Source organism: Aulostomus chinensis, chromosome 21 (assembly GCF_037954235.1).
Source record: "Aulostomus chinensis isolate RoL2024-O1b breed Wild chromosome 21, RoL_Achi_v1.0, whole genome shotgun sequence".
Lineage (NCBI taxonomy): Eukaryota > Metazoa > Chordata > Actinopteri > Syngnathiformes > Aulostomidae > Aulostomus > Aulostomus chinensis.
The window spans coordinates 4,181,503-4,200,459 of NC_141340.1; the positions used below are offsets into that span (position 1 = coordinate 4,181,503).

The 18,957-nt window shown below is 43.2% G+C and overlaps 1 long non-coding RNA gene across 2 annotated transcripts in view; it reads right to left on the reverse strand.

Annotated features, from left to right (window-relative positions):
• LOC147241388 (uncharacterized) overlaps positions 1–18,957 on the reverse strand; it is a 116,062-nt gene that overhangs the window by 25,723 nt on the left and 71,382 nt on the right. For both annotated transcript variants that reach the window (XR_015111080.1, XR_015111081.1), the window contains exon 4: positions 248–370. This is a non-coding gene — a long non-coding RNA (uncharacterized LOC147241388). The remainder of the gene's footprint in view (positions 1–247; positions 371–18,957) is intronic.

Here is an 18,957-nt window from a genome sequence, read left to right on the forward strand (position 1 = left end):
AGCTTTGTGGTTAAATGCTGAAGCCTCAGAGTGAAGAACTCTGCTCACAACGGTCAGAGGGCCGACACTGATGTGCTGTAAGAACTCCAATCAGGCTCTCATTGTTGCAACCACTCGCCACACTGGCTGCTGTCACTGCTGCTACAGTGAATGGAGCTGAGCCGGCATCATCCACACGTTTAATTTCATCTTTTCATAGCAAACGTGTATGTTGCGGCCACATGGTTTTATTGATCTTTTGTCTTACTGTTTTCTGCTCCACCTGGTGTTGTCTCTTCTACTCCGCTGAAGTATTTGCTCCACCATCGACAGTTTGAGAGATGCCCTACATTCCTGATGACAGCAGCTTTGATCCTCCATGGATAAGAACCTGACAGGAACAATTTAATTGAGTTAAAAAAAAAAGCTGGTACAATTTCACTGATATTTAATATTTCACACAAGAAAAAAAGTTTAAACGAACCGATCTTCCCGTTTGAACTTTTTCTTTGTTACCAAATCGCTCTGATCAGAGTGACAGGTTCAAACATTCTCCCGTCTAATGGAAGTCTTGTCTCTGCCTCCCTCGGGATCAAACCTGTGACCCCTTCCATTATGATTGTGCTGGGCCACCGCCCTCCCTCCTTCACCCAGTCACACACACGCACTTCCCCCTAAAGTGATGGCTGAGGCAGCAGCAGTGTCTTGTGGTGCGACTGCTCAGTGTGGTCCCTGGACAGAACAATTCAGCAGCCTGTCTCCCCTGGACCCTCGCTCGCCACTTCACTACAGCAGGAAGCACTCCGTCACTTTCACCGATGATGCATTGGACACGCACGCACGCACGCACGCGCACACACACACACACACACACACACACACACACACACACACACACACACACACACACACACAGACAATGGTAAATACAAATCGGGCTCTTGCTGGTAACCACGAGGTGTCACCATGTTCCTGCTCTATCACCATAAATCACTGGACAGGACAGGTAGTGTGTTTTGTTTGTTTGTGTGTGTGTTTTGTTTGTGTGTGTGTGTGTGTGTGTGTGTGTGTGTGTGTGTGCGCGTGTGTGTGTGTACACAACAAGAAAACAGATTTTTGTGGAAATCACTGAATACTTGGCTTGTCTGATGAAAGCCTGGGGGTTTCACTGCTGTGGTTTGTGTGGGTTTGCATTTCTTCCTCACCACATTGTGAATTCACTAAATATAGGAAATACCATTCGCCCGTTTGATATCCCCACCTCGCTCAGCGCGCCATTGCAACAGATGTATAATATAACACGTGGAATAGAGCGCAGCAGGGATGAAGAATATTTTAGGCTAACCAGCAAATTAGCATCACCGTGAACGCTCATTTTGACAATAAACGAATGAGATTTTCACACTGAAATGAGCTCTGTGGCTTAGAAAAGTCTGTTGGATTTATCTTAGTTTTTTGTTTTGTTTTTGTCTTTGTTTTGTCAGATTAAGTTTTTATGACTTTTGAAGCATCAACACAATCATGAGCAGTAGAAAGCTAACGTTATGCTATGAATCGACGACACTGGACGCGTGACTTCGACGTTGCCTGTAAAATACCGCTCTTGCCTCATTTAGCCATCATTAGGACACACATAAAAGTCATAAAAACCGGTGTGTTTTAGCTGCTCATAAATCAGCACAAAAAGCACTCATCACCACCAAATTTTTATTTAACATTTTTAAACTGTGAACAATGTCTCAAATTTATGTTTAACATGGACATGAGGAAGTAATAACTGCATTACAAAATGACAACATGTAACTAAGTAACTAAAGACCAAACTCAACATGAAGTATGGATGTGCCTGTGTTTGAAACGAGAGTAAAAGATGATGTGTGTGTGTGTGTGTGTGTGTGTGTGTGTGTGTGTGTGTGCGCGCGCGCGCATGTGAATTCATGCACAAGAGTGGCATGTGACCCTCAGGTTAGAGTGGACATCCTCCTCTATGTCTGGTTGAATTTCAGTGCCCTCTTCATCATGTCCAAAAACCTGGACCAAAACCTCTTTGACAGAAAAGCGCCTTGTCAGTCGCCTCCTCATTGTGCTCAGAGTAAAAGGAATGCAAGGCAAACATCAAGCTATCCTATCGGGTCTGTGTGAAGATGATGTTTTGATTGGTCTGGCAGGTGTGGGCAAGCGCGGGGAAGAGTGGGGTTCCCGTAACAAACACCTGTTTGGTCTGTGTGAAGATACGATACATGGTTTCATCAGGACGTTGGTTCACGTGGGAGGATCGGCACGAGAGAAAGACTTGTACCTGACGTGTGTGTGTGTGTGTGTGTGTGTGTGTGTGTTTATGTATATTTTATGTCTAATGGATGTCTGCATTCCCATTCATTTCCTTTGCCGGTCACTTTTCCCCAGGAACACCACAGGTGTGACAAACACTTAAAATTCAATTAAAGTGGTGTTCAAGTGCATAGTGTGGAGGAACTCATAAGGCCTTGAAGCAATCAGGTATAAAACACAATACTTGTGGATGTTTTAAGTTTAAATCGGTCAGATTTGACCGGAACGCGACAGGAAGGTTAAAGAAGGAATCAACTTTTTAATGACAGAAAAGCAAAAGATTATGTGGTCCACAAGGAGGATTTGTTCCCCGTTTTAGTTTGTGTACTGGTCTTTTTCCAGCATTCCCAGTGGGTTTGACTTAAGCTCCCAGAAACAGCACTGGGTTGTGAGGTGATTTGGTGTCAGTTGCCCCCCCCACCCCCCCCCCCCACCCTCTAGGTGCAGCACCCCCAACCACAACCACACACTCACACATCCAAAATATAACAGCAATAACACAGCGACTACTGAGCATCATAAATTCAGTCCAATATAGAAATGTTCCAGAACTTGGAAGCTCTGTGCTGACATAAAATACTTTGTCTTTGCTCAAATTCTGGAACCTTCTGGGTCTGAATCTCAAATAAAAAAAAAGAAAAATAAGAAAAACCTCTCAACCGCAACTGAGGCGTACAATAAACTCACCGACCTTGAATTCATGAGTTCTTCAAAAGCAATATAAGAGCATGAATGGTCCAACAAAATTGTGGAAAAAAGAATGTGTACCTTGGAATGGATTGAAAATCTTTGGATTGATGCTGATGTGAGCATTGATTTCCCACAGCTGAACGTCAGACTCACACAGCCAATTGACTATCAGCTGGAGGCCAGAGCTGCGATTGTTAGAGATTCACCCTCCTCTGCTCCACACGGCGATCAAAAGGAGAGTGGGTCCATACATCAGTCAATAGTATGGACTCACTAACTGAACTATTGACCCGGGGGGCGGCGGTCCATCCCCGTCTGTGTCGCGCTGCTGCAGTCCAGGAGACTCAAACACTCTCGATAAAAGAAGCAATTTCAGAGACGAGTCTTTCTATCACTCCGTCAACGGCGCCAAGGTGTTCTGCTGCATGAACGTTCTTTGTTCCTTTCTCCTTGGGTGCATTATTTATTCAGCTGTGAATAATGTAAAGAAACATTCAAAACATGATTGAAGCGTGTCTGCAAAGATGCTCCCGTTTCCTTCATGCCATTTGCAATTCGCGCGATCAATCATGTTTCAATCTCCCCGTGACAGCTAATGCTTTTTTAAGAGGCTACAAAATGCAAGGAATGGGAAAAATGAGGTCCAAATATGATTTTTATGAATGACATCTCGTCTTTCCTGCTGCGTCATAACTGACAGCTCCGCTTCATGTTTTTTAAAATTGTATAATTGCTTATTGACTGCTTTGATGCAACGCTAAAATTGCAGAACAGCTGAAATAGATTTCCAATTGGCAAACATTTAAATTCCCTGAATGTGATTGCGTGATTATGCCTTCTGCACATACGTGTGATTGTCTGTGTCATACATGTGCATACAGCTGTGGATAAGTGTGTAGTGCTTGGTTGGAGAATGTTGTTTCAACAGTATTTCAGTGACAAGTGCTCATGTTGACTGTACTCCGGAGGGAAAGGTTGAAGCACTTACAATTGTTCTTGAAGTTTAAAGCCATACGTCATGCAAAAAGGATCATTTGTGTAGCACTTCCTCGTGGTTAGGAGTCTTGAATTCGTTCACTTTGGCTTTCTTTTCCTGCAAGACTTCTTGGTGAATCCAGAATTAAGGAAACATTGGCCTGGTACCTGCTGCTGGAAGCTATTGAAGACCGAAGATTAACGACAACAAAACTTTATACACACAACTTCTGTAAGTTACCTCTCTAATGCACCATTTGGACGCTGAAGTCTGGGTTCCCCAAGAAGTTTTGCAGGGGGGGGGGGGGGGGGGGATCCTTTGGGAATTCAAGACATCTAACAGTGAGTAAGTGAGAACTACTTTAAACTCACTTTAAACTTTGAGAGTACATACAAGTGCTTGGATGACAAACAATACCCCAAGAAGTCATGCAGGGAAAAGAAGTAACTCAGTAACTGAACAAATGACAATACTTGATATTTATAAGCAATGTCATGACCCGTCAACCCAGATATCTTTGACCTGCAAATACATAAATAAGTGTGTTTTTATATGAAAAAAAAAGGATCATCCATTTCCTTAGATGTTAGCTAAAAAAGTAGCTAGCTTTAGCTTTGACTACTGCCTGCCTATGTTGGCTCCTCCTCTACACGCTTCTCAGTTCTGAGACAAAAAGATGACCAACGTGAGGGAAACGTGCTGTCATGTTTGGTCGTGGCTCTCAGGAAACGGTGACATTGCACCGTGAGAGACATCCAAGGACGACGGTTGTCACGGTCTCCCAATCAAATGTGCCCTGGGATAAAATTCTGACAGGGCCAGGAAATTTAGGCCGGCCATCTCACTGTGTGACTGCTGCTTGAACTTCAACAGTGCGACGCTGGTGCTAAATGTAAGCAAATACATGGTTAGCATGGATGCTAGGCGCACTGAAACAAATGAGGGGTTCCCAAGAGGAGGAAAGTCTTGAGGAGTTGTGGCAGGTGAAGCCTTGCCTGCATGTTGTCACCCAACTCGTACCATGACCCTGAAAAGAAGGACAACGTATGGAAGGGTGCAGCAAGTGCCCACTCCATATTAGTGAAGTTCTGTTACGCATAGTGAGAAAAGGCAGGTTTTCGCAGCAAGTTCTCTCATTCCTGTCTGCTGGCTGCTGGATCCTTGTGCAATATTAGTCTTCTTGCCTTTACATCCATGACATTACTCAATGAAGATTATTCCCCAAGTTCGTTACAACAAATGCCAGGAATAAACTCGCACACATAATCACACGAACAGTCTCACAGAGCTTCAGGGTACATGACATTGGTGTTTTTTCCTAACGGGGTAAAGACTTCACGTTCATGTGAGCATTTGTGGCTGAAAATCCCGTCCCTGGGTCATTTCAATTAAAGAACATACACAGACTTGAGTCTCTAAAGAACATGAAACCCTCATAAATTAGGAATTTATTGTGATTCTGCATTAGGGAATGTAAGAGCCAAACAGACTTGCATTTAAATTATTGATTTATCTGTTGTGGTTGTTGTTGTTGTTTTTTTATGAGAACACACAGTATCTTTACTGTATCTGTATTTATTGTAGGTAAACACAGGACCCCGAGCTGTTCTGGTTCTCTCGTCACCGCAAACTCGTGAGTCTGAGTTTCCTCCAGAGATCAACAAAGGGCGACCAAAGTTACCGGCCACTCTGAGAGCAGCTCTCCCAATGATTTATATTCCTGTTTATTTGTTCCCATTTGAATTTCTATGCTGAAATTCTTCTCTGTCTGTCTCCACTCTGTTATTGGTTTTCAGGTCCAATCCACTCAATCACAATTCTGAGTGTGAGAGAAAAATAAAGACCAGCTCCTGTTGAACTGAACTCACATGCTTCAGTGACGCAAATCCTGAAACCATGCTGTCCTCTTGCTGCTTCCTGGATGATCGGTGCACTGCTCTCTCATCTTTGACTTGGGGGGGCAGACAACTCGGAGACAAGCGCTGGTGCCAGTCTGAGCTTCTGCCAAAGCTGACTAATTACAGTCTGGCATACCAGCCAAGCCTGAAGGCACTAATAAGTTTACTTTAAAGGGTCATCAACATGTCAGATAAGCACGCCAACATGTGCGTCATCCGTCCATTTAAGAGCTGAATAATTCAAGGATCCTCCAAGTTGTACAGAGACACACGAATGGTGCTAACTTCTCATTTTGGATCGGTGAGATCTTGCCAGAAGGTGGCGGTATAGGCATCGCGAAGCATGGCTCTAACAAAGTGAGAAGAAGAAGATGAGCCATCTAAAAGTATAAAAACAAGGAGAGTTCGTTTGTTAGTACCTTTAGTTGGAAAATTGTAATGATTTTTTTTTTATTTTATTTTTTTTTTAAAACACGGGGGAAATTCAAGCAGAACTTGAACCGACTTTTTCCCAGAAACTGTTTTCCTTATTACTGGCAAAAGTTTCTAGTTATTTGGCTGTTTTTATTTATCAAGTTGTAAGTTATTTTCTCCCTTTTTGGACTTTTGCTACTCACTCATTCACCCTGTCAACTCCCGTAAGTCTTTGGGGTCCAGCTTACAGGTCTTACAGTAATTTGAATAGACTGGACACCCCCCAAAGGCCCTTGTGCTAAGCACAATAAACCTTGCACGTTAGATTGCTTAAATTGGCCAAGTGATTCCTAGTTTCAAGTCATTTATGAAAGCAATGAATATTTTTGGTAAAAAAAAAAATAAATGAATGAATCACTGCTCCTTTAATGGATGTGCAGAGATGGAAACTTTGGGTGGCAAAGATCCCCACATGAGCCTATCAAGGAAGAAAAGAAACACCGCCAGTCAGAACTTCTGAAGTGGTGCTCATTTTAGCTTAAAATGACCATTTAATTAGAACTGCGATATAAAGATGGCCAGTTACATCGTTTGGTCCTTTGGTTGCCATTGAAGTATTGACTATTTTGTATTTTTATGGAGCAAGCTCTTCCATGATTGCTTTGACTGAGATTCGCCCACCCCTGGGTGCACTCATGTATGCTCAAATACCACATATCAACCGTCAGTGGTTGGAGTAATGGTGCCTGTGTGGAAAAATTTAAATATACACCTATTTGTGTTTTAATGATGCCAGAAAGCACTTTCTGACACGTTAAATGACTCACCTCACAGCTAATCTACACTGGCAATGTACTGGAGGAAAAACCTGAGTTTGTGAGGAAGCATAAATATTCCAGATGCTTCCTTTCAGGGGCCTCAATCACTGGAGACAAATGTTGAAAAGCTTCTGTTAGAGAAAAAAAAAACACATTAAGATACTGTATATTCATGTTCAACTCCTCTCTGCCACCTGCTCCGATTCCGTCAATCTTATTTGCTACATAATGCTAATGGTCTCCACCGTGTGACTTTAATTTGCCTCATGAGCGTGTCTCCTTTCCTTCAGTGCCAACAATGGCTTGGCACACTGTACTTCATTTCAATTGATCCGATTCTATTGATTGGACTGAATAAGTAATCGGATAATTATATAAATATTTACAAAGAGCAGGAGGAGAAGGAGAGCTGGAGAGGAAGACTGAGCAAAGAATGAAAATGACTCATCCTTGAACCGGGTTGAAATCGATTGTGTCAAACCAAGTGGAAAATGTGTTCTCCCTGAGGAGAGGTAAAAGCAGCAAAGGACGGAGAGGAGGATGGAGGTGTGAGGCACTGGGAAGAACTGAAAGGGCTCTCCCCAAAACAAAAGTCGAAGGCCACTCACAGACCTCCAGGCTAAACGCGCCGTTATCGTCAATCAACATTCATCATGATCCGCCCAACCTTCAAAATGTTATCACCGCAGACATGATTCCACCCCTTCATTTATCACTGGTTTGTGCAAGCTGATGTCACTCCAGGTCTGCTATTCCTCACCTGTCCTCCAGGTGTCCAGCACGCAGCAGCTCATGAGATGGCAAGTGTGCAGCTTCCATCTTTTCACAGCTATTAAGCAACTCTCAAAAGTACATAAATAGCTATGAAAATAATTAATTGGAACCTTTCTCAAATATCGGGTGCTGCAGGGATGACGTACTTTTGAGGGTTTTCAATTTGAGATTATTGCCTAAAGGGTATATGTGATTGAATAAACACCATTTTTATGACTTTCACAGTGTGAATGCACAAAGCTAAGTGCATGAGGTATAAAGCTAACGTTACGCTATTTAAGAACTACCTCACGGGTGCTTGACTTCGATGTCACCACAGGGAGCTTCAAGCTGAGCCTTGCCATTCTTTGTTTAAAGCCCCCAACGACTTGTGTGGTCTTGTTTAGCTGCTTGTTAGCACCTTCTGTTTGAAAAAGCCCCGACACTCATGAGTGTGGCGAAGTTGATTGCGAAAGCAGCTGGGAGTCTCCTATTATTTCTGCTGTTGTGTGTCTCAAGGTGTGTTCACACCAATGCGACATGGTTTTCCGCATCACTTCATTCACGCGAATTTGACCGCTGTATCATTTGTTTTTATTTGCGTCATTAGCACAAACTCCCCCCCCAGCGAGGAGAATTTATTCTGCCGTTTCTTTCCATCGTTAACCATGGCTGACGTTACAAACGTTACTGGCTTATAACTGTTGCGGAAGTCCCTAATATGGCAGAAAACCAAACGCTGCTGTATCTGGATCCATGGCATAACACTGCTGGGTGAATTTCACCACCTTCTGCAGGAACTGCGTCTGGACGACGGCTGTTACCAGCGGTACTTCAGGCTGACGAGGGCCCATTTCGATGACCTGTTGGCGAGGATCGGTGCCCGGATATCACGGATGGACACCAACTTACAGGCGCCAGGACCGTTGATGTCAGTGATGTCACTGACGCCAGGGGACTCTAAACGCTGATAGGCTCTCTCGAAACAGCATCACGCAAATTTTTCACGCAAATTGAATATTTTCAACTTCAGCGTAGACGCGAATACGCGCGTCATTTGCGCCACCTGGTGAATATACACGTGAATTTGTGTCTATTCGCCTCTACATGTAATCTTAAAGCACGAAAAATTTGTGTCGCCCTGTTCCTCGTCCTTCTGTCTTTCCCTCCACTCATTTCCTTCCTTCCATCTTGTTCACACCCCATCTGTGTGTCATTCTCACCCCATTCTTTCTCTCTGTTTGTCTCTGTCCCTCTTTCCTTTTCTGTCTCTGTTCGTTTCCCTTATCCATCTTTCTGGGCCCCCATTTTCCTGAGCCTGGATGTGTTCAACGTTCCTGCCTGTTAAAACTGAGGTTTTCTTCGCCGCTGTCAAGATGTGTTTGCTCTGGAAGGATTGCAGCGTGTAAATTAATTGAAGGAGTGAGAATCACTTTCACCATTATTCACTGACGACAGCTTCTGGGGACAAACAACAAGGTCTTGTGATGCTTCCACACAGGATTAACAGGTCTGATTTGGAACAAAAACTACTTGGCTAACATCAGGAAAACATCTGCACCTAGAAACGGATGCACAACACAGATAGAGAGATAGAGAGATGCACCAACACTGAGCTGATTCCAGTGGTGCTGCCATGTAACGTTACACATTGCATACCACCACTATCATGCAATGTGGGATTAAGAGGTTGTGGTCACGTCATGTTCTTTTTGTGAGATTATCCTGCTACTAAGGGTTAAGAAATGCCAACAAAATTACAGTACATTACCATCTTAATTTACACTAATAGATTATTTAAGATTCTTTCCACAAACCTGTTTTGGTTGCGTGCCACGTTGCCCTAAGCAGAGTGTATCAATGTATCTGTCAAATTGGCATGGAAACTTTTCCCAAACAGCATAAATAGACTTTTTTTCCCTGTCAGTTTCTGGTGCACAACCAAACTCATTACTCTCACTTTCTTCTTCTTCTTCCTCAGTCCAGAAAGATTCCTAAATTTGATTTAAAATTTGCCGACCTGTGCTTATGGATGCTTAGACATTTTCCTGCCATAGTCATTCAAAACTACTTCCATTATCAAACTTTTCTCTTATGACTGCCAGATATGAAATACAATCTTATTTTTGCAGTTGTAAACATTTCCGAGCCAACGCCACGACTCTTTGCTCCTGATAGATGTAGCTTACCTCAGTTGCAAGGTCCAGAAACGAAAAGGTGAAACCATCAATGCAAACCTTTGCAGAGGTCAAATCTGGGACCTTATGGGATGTTGGCTCCCAGCTGCAGGACCCTTACAACGCAGCTCTGGAGGTATATATGACAAATAACTTTGGGCCAGGGTGGTATTGATTAGCCAAGTGAGCAGCTGGCTAATTCCCTCAGGTGGAAAAGCAGAGTATTGTCTGCCTGCTCCACCTCCGATGGGAGGTCTCAGGCTTTACTTACCTCCTGTTAAGGCTTTATCGGTTTGTATGCACACGAGGAGCCAGCGATGATGCGGACGGTAGATTTAGCCACGGATAAACCCACCAAAGGGAGGTGGGGCCGGCTTTATGCTGGAGTTAGCATCATGGAAGTCAGGTCAAGTGGGAAATAACGGCTTTGCTATCTTTGTCAACATCATCAAAGTGGCCTGATGGCTATGAATCTGCTTTTAATCCAGAACCGCGATATACAGAGGGAATGCTTACAAGGACACGGAAGATAAGAACGTTCCGAATTCAGCAGAAGGAAGGCAACCGAAAATCTTACCCGAACTAAACATGTGGGCGCCTCCTGTGCTTCCTCCCGGCCGGCTCGCTCTTATTGGCTATTTGCAGGTTTCCTCTCAATGTTTCATCAATACTCCCTTCACTCACACGGACATCTGGTCAAACATGTTTGATATTTACAGTGACAGAGAGCTCCAAATCCAGTCTTGACCATTAAAGCTGTAGTAAAGCCTCACAACATTTCCTGAGAACTGGGAACACAAGGGTTACAGCCCTGTTTAGCGTGCGAGCAGCTTCAGGAGAAAAAAACTATGTGTCTGACAATGCCTGCATGTGACCAGTGTTCAGCAGCTTTCTCACCATCACACCACACAAATACTTTCCATTGTTTCATCCTCTCAGTTCATGGAAAAGAAATCGTTTAAGTTTAATTCCTCTCAGTCCGATATGGGGGAACTCAAACATCTTTGATGGCCCACGGGGGACGACAAGTCATATTCATGCATGAATATATGACAACTACACACAAAAAAGGGTGAAAGGGGTGAAATGGGAAAAGGGGGGGACTCAAAAGTATTTCCCATGCTTATTATTAATTTCAGGGCCAGGGGCAAAGAAATGCCTCCAGCTCGTTAATTTCTGACCCTGATGTTAACCCCCACTAAAGTTTAATTGGCTGTGAGAGGAGGAGCCTGCAGATTCTGCAGGGAAAAGTAGAAAATGGTGGGGAGTTTTTAGAATCCTCCACATTACAACTGAGACAGCTGCACCGGGGGGGAGGGGGTTAAGTAAAGGAAAACATGCACCATGATGTGTTTGGTAAATGATCAGTGAATCAAAGGGTAACAAAAACCGAGATGTCTCAGAGAGGGTGGCGTCTGCTGTGTACCGCGGCTCACATGAATCACGGGTTCTGGTAAATTACCATCATTTCATCTCTTCCCGGTTGACCAGCATGTATGAACGTACGCTAGCATGACATGCCTGCTTCCATCAACCGAAAATACTAGAGTGAGAAGGTCTAAAGAATACCGAATGAGACTGTCAATGACGTTGATGTCGCTGTCAACATTAGCTTTCGGCTATATAGCTAGCTGATGGATGATCCAATCCTTTGTCTTACCTTGAAATATGACCTGATGTTGTCTGGATTTGTACTGTTGATTGTTTTGTTTGCTGTTTTTCTTTCTTTCTTTTTTGTTTAGTAGCCTGTCAACCATGAAAGGGATGAGATGCTGCGGCCTGGAACCCAGCTTGGCAAAAACAGACGTCGTATTCCGCCATCTTGAAAAAGAGGTCAAATAAAAAGAGGTCAAATAAAAAGAGGAATAAAAAGCCCAGTTGTCGACAAAAAAGACTTCATTCTACATTTCTGTAATGTACCATCTCTGTGTTTTTGAACACACATTTTGCATATCAGCATTCCTTACAAAAGTAAAGGTGATAATTCGATCCACATTTTTAATTGGGTCAAAGACACGTTTAACTTTGAAGCAGGTGGCTGTAGTTTTTGGGTTTTTTTGTGTCCACGCCAAACCAGATCTCTACTGTGTCCAAGTGTCCAGCTTAATGCAACATAGACTTTTCCTACACGCTCCTAATGAGACAATGCCTCAGTCTATGCCTCCAGTTTTCTGAAGTCAAACCACTGCAGGACAGACTCCCAGAGACGCTGGCTTCTAAACCACGTGAATGTGAAGAAAGAAGGGAAGGTTGTCATTGCAGGGCTGCGTTTAATGTCAATCAAACTGCACAAACACGGTTCGAGTGCAGGTTAACCTGTCACTCTCTTCGCTGCCTACCACACGCGTGTCACCTCAAAGTCAAAAGCTCTGCAGGCTTTAGAAGAATACGATGGAAATCTACCACCAGAAGAGGGACTGCAGTAGAGCAAAGACAGGAAACAGCGGGACTGGAGATTCCCACAGTTGTTTCCTGCATGGTGGGGAATACCTTGCTGGCAGGCGGTTACTTCCTATGTTGGCTTGATATTCTATACAAATTTTAAAATTCTCACAGCTGGCAACTTTTGTCATATGTAACAAGGTCAATTATGCAGTAATATTCTGTGTGTAAGAGTGCCATATAAATGTATCTTCCATCGTCATCTTCCGCTTACTCCTACACATTAAGGGTCGCGGGGGGGCTGGAGCCTATCCCAGCGTCAACGGGCGAGAGGCGGGGTTCACCCTGGACAGGTCACCAGTCCATCGCAGGGCCAACATACAGAGACGAACAACCATTCACACTCACATTCACACCTACGGTCAATTTAGAGTATCAATCAGCTTCGTCCCCTCTTGATGTCTTTGGACTGTGGAGGACGCTGGAGTACCAGAGAGAACCCACACAGGAACAGGGAGAACATGGAGACTCCACACAGAAAGATCCCGTGCCCGAGCGGGGACTCGAACCCAGAACCTCCTTGCTGTGAGGCCACAGTGCTGACCACTGCACCACCGTGCAGCCTTAAATTTATCTTATCTTTTTATATTATGATTACACAAAATTTGTATATTTTTTTTAATTACCCAACATGTTGGACCTCCATATATATAATATGTGGAACTTTTGAGACTCAGCCTCTGTACCCCTACGTCCATCTTTTGCCCCCCCCCCCCCCCCTCTAAAAAAGGTGTTTCCCGACTCACTTCTCCCAGTTGCAACGCTCCGTGGGAGAGGTGAGCGATAACTGGCTTGCTGTAATTCGGTCGCATTAATACTGTTAAAAGTTTGTTTCTCAGCTGAAAATGTTCAATATGTTCACATACTTCTACTGTGTGTCATCCCAATTGTGTAGGGGCTGGAGTTTCATGCTTGCGTGTTAATGGAGGATCTGTTCTTGTTTTCACTGTCAGAAATAAACGGAGAGCTCCTCCAAAGTGATCCAGAGTCTATTAAATACACAACGCAGACAACGTTACAGCCCGCCGGTTACACATATACATGTGATGTTGACGCATGGCCAAACATTCACTTTCAAGGTGAGTTGTGTTTACACAAGCTGTTACATTTTCATCTGTCTAGAAACATAAGAATGAATCACGTTTGGTTCAGATTCTACTGCTCAGTGTAGAAAAACACAAGGTCTTTTATTCTGGCGACTGGATTGTTCACCAATGACAAATCTATTGTTCACCAAACATTGGGCACACAACATTTTAACAACGTTCTGAATTGAAGCCGAAACAATTCATTGATGGATTGACAGGAAATTAATCTGGTACCATTTTGAGCATTTGTTAAAAAAAAAAAAAAGGCTTGTAAAAAATGTCTTTGTATAATATTATATAATTGTAAACTGGATAGGATTTGATACTATTAAAAACATACAAAGGTACTTTTAGCTGAAAATAAAAGTAAAATTGACGGTGATATATTTGCAGCACTATTATGAGATCAGGTTTGTTCTACATTTTGAGTTTCCCCATATTTTTGGTCACCATTAGGCTTGGTTACTGCTACTCTAGCAACCAAAGTGATTTCATTACATTTTTGTTCCAAGTTTTTTTTTTTTTTTTTTTTTAAATATGAATTTGCAGTCAACTTTATTGTCGTTTTCATGAAATGTGAGGAACATACAGGAAGGTTGAAATTTTGTTTTAGTCCCACAGTGTAAAAATACATATCAAAGCTAAAGTAAAACAGAATAGATATAATAGGAAACCAAAACATAATAATCTATGAAAATAATGTCATGCAATATGGTATTATTTAACTTCTTCCCCCAAAGTCCGTCCTTGCATCCGACAAACCAAAAATTCTCTCTATATTTTGAAATGTGATAATTAATCAGGTATTTTAAAGTCCCGGGTTTTTAGCAGCTTTTTTCTGACCACCATCTCCACAGTAATCAGCACGTGGATACACCTCTAACGCTCATTAGAGCCTCGCCTGGATGAACTTCACAATCGTCCCAACAACAATGGATTGGGAGTCTTCTTAGATCTTTTGTAATCTCTCAGCAGAGGTCACCATCTCACAGACTGGCGAGTCAAGTGTGTGTGTGTTTGATAAAGCTAATGGTGTGAAGCAAATGGATACTGATGTTCTTCTCAACAGAGGTGCTCACTCATGGCCAAGCGAGTCCCCTGCCAGAGAGAGAGGATAATAATGAAAAAAACAAAACAAACAACAACTGAGAAGGAGAAAGAAAGAAAGAAGAACACAACCAACGTCTTTAATGATGCAGAAAACTAGTCCATGTCTTTGTCACTCCCAGGCTGAATGACTGCAATTCCCTCCTATCAGGCTGCACCAGTAGGTCCCTAAAGACTCTCCAGCTGATCCAGAACGCTGCTGCCTGCCTGTTGACTAAGAACTGGTAGAAGAGACCAGGTCTCTCCTGTACTGGCTTCTCTGCATGGCTCCCTGTCAAACTCAGAATAGAATTTAAAATTCTCCTTCTGACATAGATATGAAGGAGCCTGACTGTTGAGGACTTTCTGACAGAGCTCCTAGTCCCCTATTATCCTGCTAGAACCCTTCGCTCCCAGGATGCAGGGTTACTGGTGGTTCCTGGAGTTCTAAAAGTAGAATGGGAGCCAGAGCCTTCAGCTATCAGGCTCCCCTCCTGAGGAACCGTCTCTCAGTTTCAGTCCAGGATGCAGACACCCTCTTGTACATCCCCGTCTGTCCATCAGTCGCTCCTCTTTTTTCTCCCTCTTTATCTCTGTCCCTCTCTTTCCTTCTGTCTCTCTGTCTTCCTCTATTATCTGTCTTTGTCTCTGCCCCTGTCCTCCATCTCTCTCTCCCTCCAGCAGGTCAAAGCAGACGTCCATCCCCACTGATCCTGCATCTGCCCCACCTTCCTGCCTGGTAAACGAAGGTTTTGGTGGCTGCTGTTACAGGATGTGCTTGCTGATGGAGGATTGTTGGGTGGAGGTTCATTGAAGGAGTGAGGTGCTGGACCTGCTCTACTTGTCAAGTGTCATCAGAGAACTGTTGTTGGGATTTGGTGCTAAACAAACAAAACTGACGACTAATAAGGAAGACAGATTGAAGGTGTCTCGTTGCTCTCATCCCTGCGTCAGCAGAGGTTTGCTCTCCTCTTCAGTCGTCCGACTGTCATGGTGGTGGAAGCAAAACGTATTCAAATGAAACACCACACACGTGTGTTTTTGATGTCTCTGATGAAAAGAGTCTTTGGATGGTATCAGCTTGTTGTTGCTCTGGTGAGTGATGTGTGAGATGCAGGATGGGAAGTGACGTTCATATATCAAACGTCCATTTCACCCAGATAACCCCCCCCCCCCCCAGCATCTTAAACATGTCTTACACTTTTTCGCCGATGATCTCTTGATATTTTGATTCAATTTTTCAGCTGAGATGAGCCGTGTGCACTATTTTCGTGTATGTCGACATAAACGTCAGCGTTGTTCGACATTACTCGCCATCTTTCATTCTGAAGAATACATTGTAAAGAGGTTGTTTTTTTGTCTTCACCTTGTGAGCCGATGTACTGTGTGCGGCTGATTAGTTCAACAGCTGCAGATTTCGGCTTTGGATGTAATTGCTCCTGTGTGTGTGTGTGTGTGTGTGTGTGTGTGTGTGTGTGTGTGTGTGTAGGATGTCAATAACAGGGCTTGCACTTTGACATCCCAGGAACGTGGAAGTATCTGATGGGTTAGAGGTGCAAATGTCTTGAGCTGCATATCAATCGACGTTGCTGGTAACGTGCAACACTAAGGGGTCATACAGTAGCAGAGAAGAGGCAAATGTAGCACGTAGTTCTGCCAACTACAGCTTAGCAATGTCAATCTATTTCATATCAATGGGTCGAAGTTGATCGCGTCTAAATAAAGTTAGAGAGTTGCAACGGTGAAATCAAGAATAGCATGGCTGTCAATGAGATCCCGTCAGTTCCCGTTCCTGAACCAGTCTTATGGAGATTACATCTCTTATTGGGAGTCTTGTAACATGAAAGAAACCTTAAAGCTGCATTAAGTTATTCATATAACAGCAACAGTCTTATGATAAATCTCTCTCATCTATTATTGATGTAAGATGCATATTGTGGCTTTGATTTAAAAATGATTCATACTATAATTAATCCATATAACTCTTTCTCATACAGCCTCTGTGGGTCTTCTCCACATGACTCCCCTCAGACTGCATTAAACACAGAGCAGCACCGGAGCGAACACACAAAAGAAGATATATGTTTTGTTGCTACCGGACAAATTTGATTAGCTGCGGTCACATGATGGGACTTACAGCAGATTGGAAGCAGGTTACAGTACATCTCTTGACCGGATATAAATCAAATTGTGGGGCAACAATTTGCATCAGGTGGCTACTAATCAATTAAACTGTGATGAAAAGTTACATAACATGGTCACATATTATTCACAATGAAGGCACAAGTTGCATCTTGTGGTCGTAAACTAACTGAATAATGGGAACAAGTTATATCTCCTGGCCAGAAATAAGTTGAGGCTGTGGGAACTATTTTTCCTCTCGCTCACTATGGCCACTCCAAGGTTCAGCACTTCGGTCATTTGCCCCTGGAAGTTTACAATAAAAAGATGGCCTGGCCGACACCTCCGTCTTTGTCCTCCTCTAACTGGACATCTCACCTCCTGTGCCCTCTGTGTTGGCGATCCACCGCCACTGCGCTCCGCTTACATGCAAATATCTTCTTGGCAGCAGCACCTCTTTCATTAGAGAACATTAATGTCTTTGCTTAGAGTGCAAGTGGAAAAGTTAGACAAAAAAAAAGAGGGCAGAAGAGGCAGATTACAAGTTTAGAGAATAGAGGTTAATTCACACTGAGGCGCCTGGATGAGTAATCTCAATAATGGTGGCTACCTTGCCCTGCTCACCTCTATTCATTCTCCATCTGAGGCCCTGTAATCATTATTTGTTCTCATACGTGTTCCCCGTCTTGCTCTCTGCTTACTTCGATAAGTCAATATGCTTTCATCACATGGCTCTTGCCGCCAATGAACGTCATCGGCAAAACGGCCAAATGCCACAGGAGTACATCAGAACAATTAGCTCATCAAATAAACGTAAAAATCATCTGACCTCATCATCTTCATTTCTGCATGCTGAAGAAATTAACCTGCAATCTGAGGAACAATCAATAAACAGACAACCTTGCAGTAAGACGCGGGGTTTCGAATCTATCCCATAACCTTCAACTATCAACGCTACTTTGATGTGTTACACGTGTTGACGTAATATTTGATGAGAGATTCAGAAGGTCAGGTTTAATGAATTCACACTACTTCATGGCCCCACTTGAAATGCCAGGGATGTGCGAGCTCTCAGAGCTGCAGCCAGAGACACTGACCAGAGACGTCTCAGAGGGACGTTGGTTTCACCCTCCGTCTCCCTCGTTGCTCTGCATTCACTTTGTGGCTGAATTGGGACCGACATTAATGACTTATAATTACAAGATGTTAGCATGTGAAGAAGCAGCCGTAGCCTCTCCGTCTCTCAGTGCCCTTGAGCAAGGCCCATAGAGAAAAACTTCACCCCCCCCCCCCCAAAAAAGAGCCAGCCATCTTTGTTTAGCTTGAAGCTAATGGAGACGGATTGCTAACATCACAAAAAACAGTCAAAAACGTCTCTTTTTAAATTCTCAAGTCAACATCTGGTATAGTCCTCATCTTCTTTAACTAGCCACATGCTATGTAATCCACAAACACTTTGGTTTGAACTTAAAACTTAAAAAACAACAACAACAACAACCTATTCAAGTGTTCAATTCTCTTATAATGTTTGGTTTTGATAAGCGATTTGACGCTATAGAGATGAAACAAGTCGTATTGTGAAAATAAAATGAAGGAAAACAATCTCCACCACATCAACAGTTTGCTCCAATGTCATAATGTCAGCTATTCCTTAATCTACACAAACGGCCTTGATATGGCACATTTTCATCTCAATAATACTGGTGTTCGTATAGCCTAGGTTACACAGCCCTCAGATAGCCTTCGCCTGGGGCAACAGGGTTTCAGTTCACCATGTTGTATTAGCAAGCTAATGTTAACGAGGTACAGTAATTAGCTTACTTGCAAATGTGATTAACTTTCTCAGAGAACTCACACTGACGAGAAGTGAAAGCTTCTTAAATGGGCAAATATCTGGCAACTTGACAAGGAATTGAATGACGCCACTTCTAACTCCCCACTTGTTGGTCATCTTGTTGGTCTGTGACTCTTGTGTCTCAGCGCTGTTGTCAAAAAAAGCACCATTTTCTCATCTTCTTCCTATGCTACACAAGTTAGATACTTTTTAAATGATTTAGGTTGCCTAAATCCGACATTTGGATATTTGATGAACCTGTGACAAAACACACATCAGCATCCCACAATTTTCTTGCAGCTGACGTCTTGCATCATTGCCTGCATCATCGTTTCTCTCCATAAAGGAAA